We start from the raw sequence: 16,049 nt of genomic DNA on the forward strand, positions 1-16,049 counted from the left end.
AGGTACTTTATGGTCTGCACCAATGACTGGTTAAAGGGTTAGTTTTGACTTCTAAAAACCAAACATTTTGAAGACTTTGCTTTTCCAAAGTGTCTTTTATATGAGGTTTATAATTATGGCTATGGACTATGAGAATGGGAAGTGCTTTAAGAAAACATCAGTTATTTTATTTGAAAATGCACATCACCAAGAATATGCATAATTAACTTTGTAACTATAAAATAAAAAATACATTAATTGGAACATTATAATAAAATATACAACAATTAGAAGAGAAAAAAATGTTGTAATTTTCACCTATCTGAAAAGTTTTAAGTAGAACTGTGTCCCAAAGTGCCTGTCATACTGGGAAACATAAAAACTAGAAGGTCACATGTTGAAGGTAAAATAGATTCAATTCCATTCATCATTTAAAAATTTTACAATTCGTGTGGGCTGAACAGAAGTGGCAGTGAATTGTGCTCCATTTGACCAAAAGCATTTGAGAACAGTAAAAGCAGTTTAATTATTTTCAGATGCTATGGTGATATTTGTCAGTAGAATAACTTGGATCAGTTATATTTAGAGTTTAGGTTAGGATAAAACAGACAGATGGGAAATGGGGAGGCAGGGCAAAAAAGACCAATAAAATGCAACTAAATTTCTAGCTCAGAGTTTAATTAATTAGCCTGGGAAAGAAATGGCTGTGGAACAGATTGAAAGATTAAAGAGAAGGCTGAAATAGTTAATCTTTGCAGTTAGATTAGGCTTCATGACTAGTTAGAGATTCATGGAATCCTCTTTCCCTGTTTTCATGGGTTGCTCATTAGATGCTCTAGGCTCCTTCAATACAGAGTGACACCACATTCCTTTAACGGCAAAAAAAAATCATAGGCAATGACACTGCACATAGGATGTAATTCCTTATTAATCTTTCACTAAGAAGGCAAACCTAATGAAATTGCACATGCAATGATGCTTTTACTTGAAACATGTTGGGTCATGTGCTTTCTTCCAGAGCACACAGGGAAAGCAAAACATTCAGGAAAGCAAAATGTGCCACAGGAAGAGGAGTGTAAAAGCAGTCATTTCCCTCAAACGCTCCTTCCTGATCAAGGACCACAGCCTTCCGGGGGTGGATAGGGGAGAAGAGGAAAACCCTGGGGTCTCTAAAACATCACTATCTTAAGACTGAAGGCAGATTTCTAACTGCAATCCAACAACATATCTCATTCACAGACAGTCACGAGGCACTAGAACATGCCCCTAAGGGAAAAAGAAGTCTCTGGGAAGACAGAAGAGGCTCCTGCTTCCTTGCCAAAGTCCTACCATCTGTACAGTATACTTGTTTCACGGTGTGAAGAAGTACTTAGCCCTTCTCCTGCCTCTGACAGGAAATATTTTAAGTTAAAACTTACAGGATTTTTTTGTTTCAGAAAATGTGACATGATGTTTTGAAGCTTTTGATGGCAACATGCAATTTTTTTCCCACTAATCTGAACCAACTTTGAACGAGAGGTTTCTCAAGAACAAACACAGTTCTGTCGATGTCTGCCATCACTTCTTCTAAAGTTCACAATTTTACTCCAGATAGCTCAGCAAAAAACCCAGGAAGAAATACTTGTGGGAACACTGTGCAACCTGGTCCCTTGAGTTTCCATAGATTTAGAGTCAGTGTTACATGCTGGAGCTAGGGTATTGCACACAGCACTTTTCTTGCCAGTGAAGTTGCCTGTGAGATGAGATAAAACTGAGGACCTGACCACTTTGTGAGCAGTATGGACTCCCCAGGGCTTTCTGCAATAATGAAGTTGTTGGCTCTAAAGCCTGTGCTCGTTCAGCTACAGGAGAGTGTGAAAGAGAAAAGCCAAACCTGCTAGAGCAAGATTCATCAGTATTGATGCAATATTTGCAAGACATTTAAATAATACATTGTGAGGTGCAACCAAGAATCTTACATGAATTAGACTGTCATTTCAGCTCAGGTTTCCAAAATTCCCTGGAAATCCTCCTGCAACCTGTCAGGTGGTTATTCAAGTTAGAATTGCTGGAAAATAAGAGAGAAGAATGGTGAGGAGTGTTTCTCCCACAGAACTATTGTGTTCGTTGTCCTAAAGGCAGACACAAATTTGAAGCCTCTTTACTGCAGAGCCTGTAATCTAGAAAGAAAGAAAAAATTATTAGAGAAGATGAAACAATGTATACATTCATTAAATATATTAGCACTTAAAATATTAAATGAAACAACAATTATTTCCAACTCCTTTCAACTTTGTTCTTGATAATTACATGCAATTATAAGCATCTATGTACACTTAAAGAAAATTGTATACCACAAAGTGACATTACAATTATATAATTTAATTTAATAATTTAATTATGGAGGGACTCAGAGTAAAGGCTCAGAGTAAAATTACACTAAAACCTAGACTAACCCATTTATGAGTCTCAGCCTGAAGAGCTTTAAACAGAGATCTAGAGGACAGCAAATCTACCTTTACTTTTTTGTTTCCTTCTCTTAGATTGTTTAATTACAGCAGCACATGAGATTTATGAAGAGTTTAAAAATGCAGGAGAAACAATCTGAAAAGACAGATGAAGCCTGGTTTCTTAATTGATGTAATCTAATAAAATGAGGCAGAATTATAGTCACTATTCTTAGGAATGCTTTGGGGCAATTTTTTTTCAGCAGGAAGGGTTTATAAATACAGGCTCTTTTACAAATCACACTGTCTCTAGGTAAACAGAGACATCTTGGGTGCATATGTTTGTTCAAGGATTGCCTGAACCCATCAGATTAGGGCTTTCAGCAGCAGTAACCTGCCTTACTGCTTGGAGGGGAGCTGTCTCAGTAAAACTTAGTCCTTTATAAGTACAACAGCTGTTGTCTGGACCAACTCTGAGCACGGAACTACAATTTCCAAAGCTAAACCCTCAGATCTTCATAGCTTGAGGACAGAGATAAGGCTTCACAGTTAACAGTTGTAATGATATCATGTGCTGATGAATGGATGTGAAATGAGACACAGAAGCTGACTAGTGACTCTGCTAAAAATATAACCAGCATTTTAATAACTATGTCAACCAACAGGTTTTCTGAAAAACAGAAGAAGAAAGCTCCTACACAACACAAACACACAGTTTTCCTCATTCATCATCTTATATTTTTGATTCACATAATCCTTAAGGTTAACTCTAAGTGTAGATGAACAGAGCCAGGCAGATATTGCAGAGGAGAGTTTCAGCAATCATTCTGTAAAGGACAGTGTTTTTATCAAGACACAGATGTAGCTTCCAAAAATACTTTTCCTATGACATCCATAGTGCTATAATCAGTAGCCCTGCCCAAAAGCTCCCATTTTCTTCCATTTCCTGCAGAGCTTTCTGAATTGCTTGTGTTCCAACACATCCTGGTGTCTTCATTCTCTTAAATGAGTTCTGCACTTTTTACTCCAGCTTTTGTATGGTAATTACGAAGAACCCTCATCCAGTAGTCATCTGACCTCCAGCGTGGCAACCTTGTTTAGGTTTCTACCTCAATAGTCAAAGAAAGGACTGGTGTTGCAAAAAAAAAACATTAAAAATTGGTGGTGTACACAGGAACAGCATAAGAAATTGGAGAAAAAACATTAAGGTTTAAACATTTTTTAGAGACATAGTGTTATTTGTAGAAGAAAAGAGTTTGTACTGGTTTTGAGATTTTGTTCTCTCAGATCTCCACGCCAATAGCTGGTCAAGGCAACTGTGGTATATCTGCTTCACCTCTCGGTCAGAAAGAAAATAAAAGATAAATGTAAAAGATGAATACCGGTACTCCCAGCTGTCAGTCCAGAGTTTCATTTTGATAACCTAAAAACTTCTCTGACTGCCCTGTTTGCAAAACTGGGTCTTCCGCTGTGGTTCCCAAATAAAAACTGATTCCTTCATCCTCATGACTTAAACTAGCTCACAGCAAGGACTTGTCCACTGTACATTTAATTTAGGAAATACATTATCTGAAATGAAACATTTTAATGCTTCTTTTTGGGGGAAACATAAAATAAGGATTTATCAACCCTCATATCTCTATTATGAAGTTCAGAATGACTTCTAAAAAGGAATGATTTAAGAAAAATAGCAAAGTTCCATTATTTGGTGTGCTGGTACCAAATTATTCTTGCTCCCCTATGGCATGTTAGAAGACAAGAAGGAAGAAACCTGATGAATTTCCTCAAGAGACTGAATATGATCCTATACCTCTGTTCAGATGCTATTGACTGATGCTTAGTGGCCAACTGTGACAACTTCTTTAACCTTATCAAAATATACTTTTGTTCCCAATGATATTGTAAGCAACAAACCAATAGAGTGATAAAAAATAATCATGTATTCTATGTCAGTGCTCATCAAAAACATTCTGAACTGCAGTTACAGTGCTGGAATGAGAAATCTCATTAGTATTGAAAGAAATATCAGTATTGGTTTTGAAGAATTATGCCTTGAATATCACTGATGTTCTAGGCAGACAGAAGATAATGTCACTCACTCTGAAAGTTTCCAAATAAAGTTAGAAATGCTGATATACAAGAGATGAGAAAAACAAAATTTATGTAAACTCCCAATACTGGAAATGTGTCCCTTTTAATAAATCCAAAACATCAGTTTACATCTGAGGTCTACGGCTTGAAGGTCAAAACCTAAATCTCAATCAGCTAACTACAAGTGGTCTGACTCTTGAGATATGATGTGGAGCTGCAAGACCCAGCTTGTATTTGATGATCTGCAATGGGAAAAGGGGTAATAATTATAAACTAAAAGAGCATAGGTTCAGACTGGATATGAGGAAGACATTTTTTACAATAACAGTGGTAAAGCACTGGCACAGGTCGTCCAGAGACATGAGAGTGCTCCATTCGTGGAAACATTCAAGGTCAGATTGGAGCAGTAGCTCTGAACAACCTGATCAAGTTGATGATGTCCCTGCTCATTGCAAGGGAATTGGACAGGACGATTTTTAAAGGTCCCTTACAAACCAAATCAAACCGTTAGCCCAGGACTCTTTGATTTGAGTGCTCCTTGATTTTTAACATGTTATTTCCCTCGATTTAAGTTGTTGTACTGTGCTGCACCGCTTTCGTACTTCGTTATCCGTGCGAGGTTCAGCTTGGGAAGGTGGCCAGCGGGCGTCCAGTGAGCTCCTGCATGCCAGCAGCCCCTCATTCCCCGAGGAGCCCGGCCACAGGTGCCACACGCTCCCTCCACGGCGACCTCAGCCCCAGCACGGTGGGGCAAAGGCGGCCGTCTCCGCAGGGGCCAAAGGCCGTCACCATCCTCCGGGATGGCGAAGCACCGCTCTTAAGGGTTTGATAAGCATCCCTCCGGCGTCCCCCCGGGGCAACGCGGGTACATTTCGGCCCAAGCAGCTGGGGCGGCCGGCGGGAAGCTCCTCCCTGGGGGTGTAGCACAGGAAGGGGTGGCGGTCGGGGGAGTCGCGGAGCTTTGTGCGAGGCGGCGGAGTCGCCGCTGCCCGCTGTAGTATGCGTGTGTCTTGTGTTACAGCCATGCTGCACATCGGCGGCCAGAGCGAGGGGCGCGGGGAGGAAAAGGCTGTTTACACAGACTGCAAACCGCCCGGGGAATAGTGCGGGAGAGGAAGTGAGCCGGGCCGCTGTCTGACTGCCCCGGCTTCCTGCCCGCTCCCTCTCACGGGCAGGCGCTCACACACACACACACACACACACACACCGGCCCAAGGGGGAAAAAAAAAAAAAGGAAAAAGGGAAAACAAAATCAGGATCTCATTACTAGAGCAACAGAGAGCCTGCAGAAGACTGTCAGCATGGAGATCCAGGGAATTTTACTCAGCTCCCTCTAGACTACTAGGAGAGAGCAGAAAAGTCCCTCAGCCGCTGGGTAGGTACAAGTGTTGCTGCGCCCGCCCCGGCTCCAGCAAAGTTTCGGGGGGCTGCGGGCAGAAGAAGGGGAGGCCGGCGGTGCTGCGGAGCCGCGCTCCGCTCTCGCTGGTGGGCTGGCAGCGGGGACAGCCCGCGGGAGGGAGGTGAGACTGCCGGGCTCCGCGGGGAGGGGGCTCGGAGCCCCGCACGGGGCCGGGGAGCCCGGGGGTCCTGCCCCGGGGTCGGGCCCGGCCGGCGCGGCGGTAGCGAGGCCGGGGGCGGCGATCGGGGGGCGGGATGCCCGAGGAGGCTCCCGCCGCCGTGGGGGCCCCCCGCCCCGGGGGAGGGTCTCCCCGGGGGCCCCGCCGCCCCCCGGGAGCTGCTGGTGCAGGTGACGGGACGGACCGTGCGCCTGTGTGAGGGGGGGATGCGGGAGAAGGAGCCGGGGCGTGAGGAGGGGCAGGGCCGGGAGGGAGGCGCCGGGGGTCGCGGGGAGCAGCGGGACCCCCGGCGCCCCTCGGCGGTGCCGGGGCGGATCGTGTGCCCGTCCCCGGCGGTGCCGGCCGGCGGGGCCGTGGGCTGCCCCCTCCCAGCCGGTCCCGGTTGCGGCGGGGGCCGCCCGGTGCCTGTCAGGGCGGCGGGGGCGCCGCGGGGTCCCCGGCGGGCGCTGCGAGGCCGAGCGGGGCCGGGGAGGGCGCGGGGGAAGGGACGGGAAGGCTCCTGCAGAAACTGAAGAAGGGGCTTTAAAAAAAAAAAAAAAAAAAAAAAGTGTCGGGAGAGTTTCTGGCTTGTCTGGAAACAGCAAGACTAATTGCCATGCGCTTCCGGTTTGAAACTGGCAGCAGACAACATCTTGAAAATGAGTCACTGCAGCTCACAAAGAAACTCTGTGGTTTTTCCCCCTCAGGTTTATGTATTTGCGCCTTTTTACAGTTTCTTTTGTAGTCTTCTACCTTCTCCCCGGATCTCCCCCCACCCGCTTTTCTTTGCCACCCCCTGCCCTCAGACCCTCTTGGCCGACGTGGATAGTTTCCACCACCAACTGAAAAAAACACAAAAAATGTTTGTAAGGGAAGGAAAAAAAAAAAAAAAAAAAAAAAAAGAGAGAGAGAGAGAGAAAGGGAGAGAAAGTGGAGAGTTGTTGTTGGATCTGGCTTTGCTGAAGGTTAGAGGGACTCTGATGCTGCAGGGGGAAAAAGTTCCCTGAATTTTCCACTGGCTGCAGGAAGAGAGCCCATTTAGTCATGGCTAAGTAATGTCTGCACACACACCAACTAATCTCATTAGGAGTTTCCGTTCCCTAACACAGGAGGGTTTTGTGAAGCCCTGTCAGCCTTTCTAACGTTGCAGTTGAAAGGGAGACAAGTTACATCTTTATTTACTTAGGAGTGTAGTGCTATGACAGTTTTATATAATGTAGCATCTTTTAAGTCAATGAGGACTCCAAAAGTCAATCATTACATTTCGTTTCAAGCTGAAAGTCGCGATTCATCCCGTATTTTGCTCATACAGACTTTTCAATTATTTCAGATTAATTTATGCATGAATATTTCCATAGGGTGAAGCACATAAATGGGGTAGCAAGATGTCTGTGTTATGATAGACGTGTTCTATGCATGTCTGACAATTGCATGGAATTGCAAAGTTAGAGGACCTTTGAACCAAGATACTGAGGCGATGGCCATATTTGAAAAATATATTCACCCATATAGCCTTCCTGTATTGATGCTTTACATGTAGTTTTCAAGTGATTTTGTACATACCAGTTTTGATTTAGTGGTTTTCATAATTACTTTGTGGTGATTTGCTTTCATAATGGTCATGAAAGGAGTCTATGTTCAGAATTACAAAGATTTTTGCCATGCCCCACCAATCTTTAAATTATATGTAAAAACTTCTTGTGGAAAAAAAAAAAGTCTGGAGCAAACAAAGAAAATGGATTCTTGCTTGCAAGTGGATTTTAGCTAAAGGAAATGTCAGTAAATGTGAATAAAACGGTATGCATTAGGAAGGAACACTTAACTACTTACATGAATTATCATGTGATAGCATTAAACTAATTTGCAAATATTATGCAAAAAAATAGTGCTTGCAGTATACCACGTGTTTACCTCTGAGGATCTGCAGTGTTTCCTGCACTTCCTATGTCCAAGTGGCACAGAAAAGTTTTTCATTAACATCACTTCATGGAGGACATCTATTAGTGGATTAGTGACACGATCTCCAGACACAAATGTCTCTCGATTTTCTAGCTGGGCAGTGAAGAATTTTTAGAATAGTGTACAAACCAGACAATGCCTAATCTCTGTCTCAATCAAATGCAGCCGTCAGGAAGTGAGGGATTATTTTTCAGTTTTGGAGGTTTATTTCTTTTGTAAAATTCTCAGTCTTAGAGAAAGAAGTGCAATACTGGACATAATGTTCAAAAACCTGCTGAATATGTTATGGAGCAGTTGGTGTGGTATACAACACCAAAACTTACTAAGGAGTGTTTCCTGGCTCTTACTATCTCTCTCTGAAATATGTACATTAAATCATTCACTTACTGCTTTAAATATTGCTGGAATTTCAATGTGCTGTCTACTGAATCACAGTAGATGAAGCACACACATTCATACATACACACATACATACATACATACATACATACATATATATATATATATGTAGTTCTATCCACACTATATAAATTTTGTATGTTGTGTTTGTTTGAGATAAGTGTAAAACATCTTCATGTCCTCAGGAAGACAGATGTAGTAGTAGTGTACTTTGTGTTGTGTGTTCTGTAAATTTGAAAGACTGAATGAGATGTAATCCACAGATGTATTAAAAATACGTCTGGAGTTCTGGGAGCTCTGTCTGTAATAGGAAAAAAATCCAGATATCATGTAATGCATGATAGTTTCCACTCAAATAATAAAAAAGTATTAAAGGTGCTTTTATTGTAAATATAATTTTATTCTTCACCTGTCTAAAAATGTGTTAGGAGTATATATTGTCTGCTAAGTGCCACAGTCATTGCTTGCATCTTGATTTTTCCAAATCAACTCTGTGAGTTGTTCCTAAAAAGAAAAAACCCACAGGCTTATGTCCCTTCTGATATCACCGACTCCACCTAGATGCAACAGCTGAAATAAGCAACTCAGTCTCAGGGGGGATACTCAGCTACAGTCTTCCTTGTAGCTGTTTATAACACCACTCACATGGACACTTCTATTTGTAGGAACAAAAGTGTATTTTGTTTTATTTGTTAGCCATTCTCAGTGCTTACTGATTCACAGTGGTTCTTTGCTCCTGTTACTTAATATTATTTCATTAAACTTAAGCCATGGAAAGAAACCAAGTATATCTCTCCAAAGACTGAAATATTTCCCCTTTGCTGTGCAGAAAATCCAATTATGTAAACTTTGCCTTCTTGTTGTAATGCCCTTCTTGGGATGGAGGTATTCTTATGACGGAGTTATTCTTACGGGCAGCTATTACTGGTCAAGTGAACACAAATATTGATCAAAAACTGGTTCTGAAAGAATTAGCACAGAATGAGAGTCAATTTTCAGGTTCACCAAGGTGTGCAGAGCTTGTTGCTTGCTCTGGGGCTCATATGTTTACGTGCAGGAAGGTATAGGAAGGTAGCTATACACAACATAGACATGGAGGTCCATGAAGTTGTACAGAAAATACAAATCTTGGGAATGCAATCACATGACAACATGTTGCTTCAGAAGAAAGAAATAGGTACCAAAATAAACAGACATTTGCCTACTAAAGATAAAGGAGCGTGGGATAAGGAGCAAGAACACATAGTTACTTGTGATGCATGCATTTGTGAAAAAGGATTTTAACTAGTGTGTTTTGGTGACATCATATAAAATTTGTAAGTTCATGTAGTTACCATTAAATATCTCTGAGTGGTTCTCTGCCGAAATGCTAAATAATGTAAGATAGTAAAGAATTGGTGAATTAGCTAGTACTTCCCATAAAGATATGGCAGGTTGGACTCCTTTGTGCAATGAGATCATTTATCAGTCCGCGGCTTGCTTCTGGTGGAGGTAGCTCCAGTGCACGGCATGCCTGGATGCTGCTGCTGGAATCCATTTTGGAGCTGTGACACTGATTATAGGACAGTTACCCTGGACCAGTTTCAAAGAGCACTGTTGGTTTTGAGCTGCTGTCTGTGCTTGGTAACCACACCCAATGGCTCATGTCACAGGCTGTCACTGACTGTGCAGTGTATCCTTGGATTGACTCACCGTGCCTTTCTCCTCGGTGTTTCCCACAATAGGGAATCTCATCGTCTTGAATCATTTGACAGATGTTTACTTCATCTGTGGCTTGTTAATTGAATCAATGAGTATTCTGGAGGCTGTTGAGAGCTCTTGAAAGACCGAATGTGTCTGTTCTCATGTTGAAGTATTTTGTTGAATAATGAATGATTAAAGATTTAGTCATGATTTTGAGGAGAATGTCAAGGTGTAGGCACGGGAAGTCCAGCTCACTGCACCACAAAATACAAGGCTGCATGGATGGAAACAAAGGAGATAAAGCACACAGTGCCTGTTATCTGTGCACTTCACAAAAAGAAATTCATCTTTGTCTGTAAAACTTTCTTTAACGCATTGTGATTTTATGTGCCAGTGATTATATCAGATTTCAGGTTCTTAAGGGTTTGTTGTTGAGTGGATTTTAATTCAAAAGCTCTTTGAAGGAGACTTTTCTAAATGCAAGAACTAAAGAAACACCTGCCAATAAGCATTCATACAAAAGTATCACAAAGGCACTACTTGCCAGCTAATTCAATACCAATTAATAACTGTGTAGTCAGTTCTGCATTTTTATTTTTTATGAATACTGTGGTAGCTTTTTTGCACAACCAAAATGTACCCTGAAGCTCTTGGTCTGCTTGATAGGTGCAATTCTTGGGCAGCATCTCATATTATACCACATCTCATATTATACCACTATACCACCATATTATACAACTAAATATTTAAGTAATATTTTAAATTTATATTGCAGCTAAGAATATAGGAGGCCAATTTTGCCATGCACTAGGCAGGTACAACTCGGCTGAAAATGATAGGGGTTTCTTTACTGTTATGGATTTCTCAACACCCTGTCTGATTTTGGGCTGCTTGCTCAAGTATCATTGCTGGGATTGTCTACAGCAGTGGGGTTTGTCCTTCTTGTATCTGTGGGTCCATAATATTTCTGAGCAGTTGTGCCTGCTGTAATGGTGCTGCAGTCCTTCTGCCTCACTGTCAGGAGGAAGGTCCACTGACCCCTGCATGCATGGCCCAAGTGCTGAAAACTGTTCAACTGCATGATGACAATTATAGACATGACACCTATGGACTTTTAAGATAAATATCAATGAACTATGTAAAGAAAGGTTTATGAAGACTATAGCATGTGATCTGTCTACATCTGAGCAATTAGATACAGTTCAGGATCTTCAGGACAAGACTCTCAGTAGGAAGCCACAAACTTATTTTGTTCTGATCTTTTAAAGCACTTAGGCATGTATTTACTTTTGAGTGTGTCAGCACTTCTGTTAATGCACTGAGACTAGCTGCATGTTAAATGTAACTAAGGCACTGCAGTGGCTCTTGCTTGCTCTGTGAAGGGTCCTCCTAGTCCTTCGTAGCTCTAAATTTTGCAGTGGCAGGATGTACTGAGTGTGTGAATGATACTTCCCATTCCATGGCTGCTCCTAGACCCATTTCAGAGAGTTATTTCAGTCACGTATGTGTCTGCTTACCAATTTTCTACCCAATATTTAAAGATTCAGAATATAACTTGGATTATTTTTGCAAATACCAGTTTACTACATGTTAATGTGTTTTGGCTCTTGTGCAAGCAATCCTGTCTTAGTTTTTTGAACTTTAATGTATACAATTTTCTTATCTTGTGGCTCCTAACTTGAAGATCATTTGAAGTACTGTGAGGGGAAAACTTATGTCTTACACATTGTCATTTATTTTTCACTGTTATTAAACTATGTAATAAATAATATGTGATTTTTGTTATTATTACTGATCATGCGAAATTGGTAAAACCTTTCTAGGCTCTAACCTAAGTATTAAATCCTAAGTTCCATTAATAATATTTTTCACGATCGGTCTTTTTCTGAAAAAATTAATGAGCAAGCAAAAATGTTTGTGTAAAAAATGCTTTTGCAGTTGTACACTAAAGACTAGACTTGGATTATATCCTTCATCTAAATGATCTAAATGTTTTTAATCAAATGTCCTGCTATAAGTTTCCATTCCTTATTTTGCAACACAGCTGATAGTTCATCTGGAAAACATTTCTATTCCACATCCATTTGCCTCTAACGTGGTGACAGCACCTCTTTACTATGTCTCTGTATATTTCTTCTTTTTTGTTGTGTTTTTTTTTTAATGAAAATTGATCAGATGTGTTTCAGTTTAGGCTTTTTGAGAAGGATGCTGATGTCTGTTATTGTTTTTAAATGTTTAGATTGTGGTCGTGTTGTCTGTTATTGTTTTTAAATGTTTAGATTGTGGTAGTGTTGAGTGGCCTTTGCTGTATCAAGTCACAATACAGCACAAACAAAAAATTTATAGACTTAAGTACCACCATTATCTCTTCCCATCAATTAACAGTAATTCATGTGAAGAAACAAATCTTTAAAAAGAAAATAAGAAGGAATTTTGCAGCTCAGTTAGTGAAATCTGGAGAAAGCTGACTACTTTCAGAGAATTTCTTCCATGCTACACTAACATAGCTGAGATGGCAGTGTGGGTTTAGATTCTGGATATAGACCTCTGTGAAGTCTGGTGACTCAGAACAGACTCAGAGCAAGTGGCGTGTGTGGTCAGTTTAGCAAACAGTGAGTGTGGAGTAGGGCTGACATAGAAAGGATGACTGCAATGCTCCTTCAGTACTGCCACTTCAGTGATGAACCCCTGTGATAAAAACCCTTACAGAACAGAGCAGTTTGATTCCCAGGGAGCAGGGCACAATTATACTGACTGTGCAGTCTCATTCAAGTTGAGGAGAGGGAATAGAGTCTTTGCATTTTATTTAAATGTGTAATTTTATGCAGAATTCAGGATACAAGTCAAAACGGTGGCCGTTACAGATATCCTGAGCAGCAGAGACATTGACAAACCAGTTGGTGCATTGATGTCACTTCTAAACATGTGCAATCTGAGCACTATGTATACAGTAAAGTTTGCTGTAATCATTGAAATAGTGTCTCATTTGTCTCTCATTCACAGTTTGCAGCAGCTGTGGGAATTAGTTTAAGCCCACAGGACACAGTACAGGGGAGTGGCAACCAGATCTTCTCCTGGCTGAGATCTCATGTATTCTGATTTATTCAGTGGGGTATTCTGGTGTTTAATAAATGAAGTTAGGTGAAGCATGTAGGTGTGACCTCCAGGTCCCTGTTGGTGTAGTAGGCAAGTGAATAATGTTAGAAGATAAAAATATTTTAGTTGGGTTTTGGTTTAGCTCAGTGCATGATTAACACACATATCAGAACTTTGGTTAGCACTGAGAAGATACAGTAGATACTTGAGATTTTTAGATGTAAGAATAGTTCTTGTTTTATGTTTTTACTATGAGATAATAAAAATAGAGTCCTTGACTAGTAGTGTGACTTGTTGCTTATTTTTTATAGCTAAGGACCTTATACTTTGGCTTGTGCTCCAAAACCTACCGCAATAGAGCTAATATTTTGGGAAGAAACTGTCCAGTTAAATGATTCCATATTTGTAGGTTACCATCTGCTGAATTGTGTTACACCATTTTTGGTATAACAAATGCTATAACTGACTCCCCTTGCAACATGACAATATGCAGATAAACCTGAATGTTATTTAATAGTTCAATGGCTCATTTTGCTAATCCAGCAAATTCTGAAAATCCAGTTTGTATGGTAAGGCAAGTCTGACTACCAGTCTAAGCTATGATGATCTTGCTGTGCTTCAGGTTTCATGAAAATTGCCAGCCACCATGGTTTTCCTTAACAGAACTCAAAGGACTGTTTCCTGTCCTTTTGGCCAGGTTCCTTTCTGCTCACAGTATGAAAAGACCTGCTTTTTTATCTGAGCTTTAGTCTAGGAAAAATCAGTGGCAAGGGGAAGATTAGTTTAAACATGTGCATATGAAATGTATTAAAGCAGCATTTGAGACAACATATAGTAATAGTACACAATTTAACATATTAGAGCCACTGCATAAGTTCCAAAGCATTTGGTCTGTTTTTGCAAAATTGAAAATTTTAATACTTCATTTAAAGAAGGGAGTAGAGATAAAGCATTTACATTTGGGAGTAATCATCTCTTGATATATTAAGTAAACTTTCCGAATAGCCACTGTTGCTTGAGGTTGGAACCTCTGCCTTCTTCAGCTCTGGAAACATCAGAAATTTTATACAGGATGGTCAAGTAATCATGATCTGTGTCCTATTGGTGCCGGCAAAAATATAAGAGGAAGTCATATGGGAAAAATAAACATATAGGGCTGGTTTTGAAAGCAGGAGTTCCTCAGATTGCAGCGTAGCATGTTGCCAGCATGCCACAGATGTGCACCACATGAGCAGACAGAAAGCAGTGTGAGGAGTCTGCACTCATTTTGTGTCTGTCCCAAGGTGAAGGGTTGGAGCCATTACAGATTTATGTAGTTGTGTTTATGACTAGCTTTAGAAATAATTGAGCAGGTTATTTTTTAAGCCTTCACAGGGAAGCAACCAGCCATTTTTTCCTCTTGCTAAGGGCTTTTACTCCAGTGGGATTAAAACAGTTTCTTAAACTGCATCTTTACAGAAAATGTGAAAACACTCGTGTTGTAGAGATGGTGTCATCACACCTCTGGTTGGCAGGCAACCAGTCCTTTGTTGTATTACTCTGGAGATTGCAGGACTTTCTTCCTTTGGACATCTGCCTCCGCTTTTTTTGACTTAGGTAAATGAATTAAAAACTGCAAACATTGTATACCAAATGTACCTACTTGAAGCGTTACTGGATATATGTGTGAGTGCTTTCTTATCCGAGGTGGAACTTGGTGTTATCCCTTAGTATTTTGCGAGGTCTTGCTGCTGTCTCTTTTGTGTTGCTTTTAACCACAGGAGTCACAGGAGTCTGTTTATTTTTTTAAACGTGCTGGGCCATAACAGTGGGTGTTCTTGCTTGAGAAGGAGAGCTTGTAAATTTTTACAGTAAATAATCTTTTAAATTAGAATTTAAAGTAAAAAGACAACTGTTATGCCGGGGTAGCAAAGTAGTCATACCTTGTATGACTCTGTTAAGTAGATCGTCCAGCAAAACCCTCTGTGTTGTTTTGGCACATCCTTAAACCAGTCTGTGTTTGTGTGGCAATATTACTGTAGTTTTGCAGTAAATCGGAAGTTGTGCGCTGGGGCACCCCTGTGGCTTTCTCTAATGTTTCCACTGGGTGGTGCTGCAGGAATTCCTTTTTTTTTTTTTTTTTTTTTTTTTTTTTTTTTTAACTTGAATCTGCATTTCCCAGAAAGACGCCTCTAAAATATAATAGGAGGAAGTCCTGATTTAGAAAGTTTTTGCAGTTTCAACACAATGGAAGGGCTTGGAGGATGCTCTGACAGGAAATGTCCTGGTTGCTGGATGTGGAAAAATTACCAGCATTCTGTATCATACACACAGTCGGTTCCCTAAAGTGTCCTGGGTAAGGATTGCACCACTAGTTTGATTTATTGACTTTAACAGAGAAAGTTCTGCATCAAATGAAATCAGGTATATTTACACACCTAGTTGAGAGCTTATTTTTTTCAAGCCAAATTAAATTAGCGGTAAGATCTCCTTTGATGAATATTTGAAAACTTTCTGAGTAAACAAAGTGATATTTGTTTTTTCTCTTTTCTGGCAGAATCACTAACTCCTCACCAACCACATCCTATTTATCACCCTTGAAGCATCTCTGTTGAGAAATAAAGTGTTCAGACTGACTCAGCTTTTTCTTTCAAATAGTTCTGAGCAAACATTTGGACAGATTTGGCAATTGTCTTTAAACTGTCATGATATAGTCATAGTTATGCAGATGAATTTTCAGTGAAAATGTTAGGGCTGACTAATTTTTAAATTATTTTGGAAAAGTTCCTTTTGTTGATTGACACTCTTGCTTTTGTAATTAAATGAAAAACAAGTGAACTTCAATTTTTTAATAGAAAATAAAATAGAAAAATAGAAAAAA

The 16,049-nt window shown here is 40.5% G+C and overlaps 1 protein-coding gene across 2 annotated transcripts in view; it reads left to right on the forward strand.

Moving 5' to 3' along the window:
* The first annotated feature begins 5,445 nt into the window (after nucleotides 1-5,445).
* Nucleotides 5,446-16,049, forward strand: part of ELK3 (ETS transcription factor ELK3) — a 35,666-nt gene continuing 25,062 nt past the window's right edge. Inside the window, exon 1 of one of the 2 annotated variants that reach the window (XM_066319326.1) lies at nucleotides 5,446-5,871. The gene's annotated coding sequence lies outside the window, so the exon portion shown is untranslated. The remainder of the gene's footprint in view (nucleotides 5,872-16,049) is intronic. The other variant, XM_066319325.1, reaches the window with a different exon arrangement.

Source organism: Sylvia atricapilla, chromosome 5 (assembly GCF_009819655.1).
Source record: "Sylvia atricapilla isolate bSylAtr1 chromosome 5, bSylAtr1.pri, whole genome shotgun sequence".
Taxonomy (NCBI): domain Eukaryota; kingdom Metazoa; phylum Chordata; class Aves; order Passeriformes; family Sylviidae; genus Sylvia; species Sylvia atricapilla.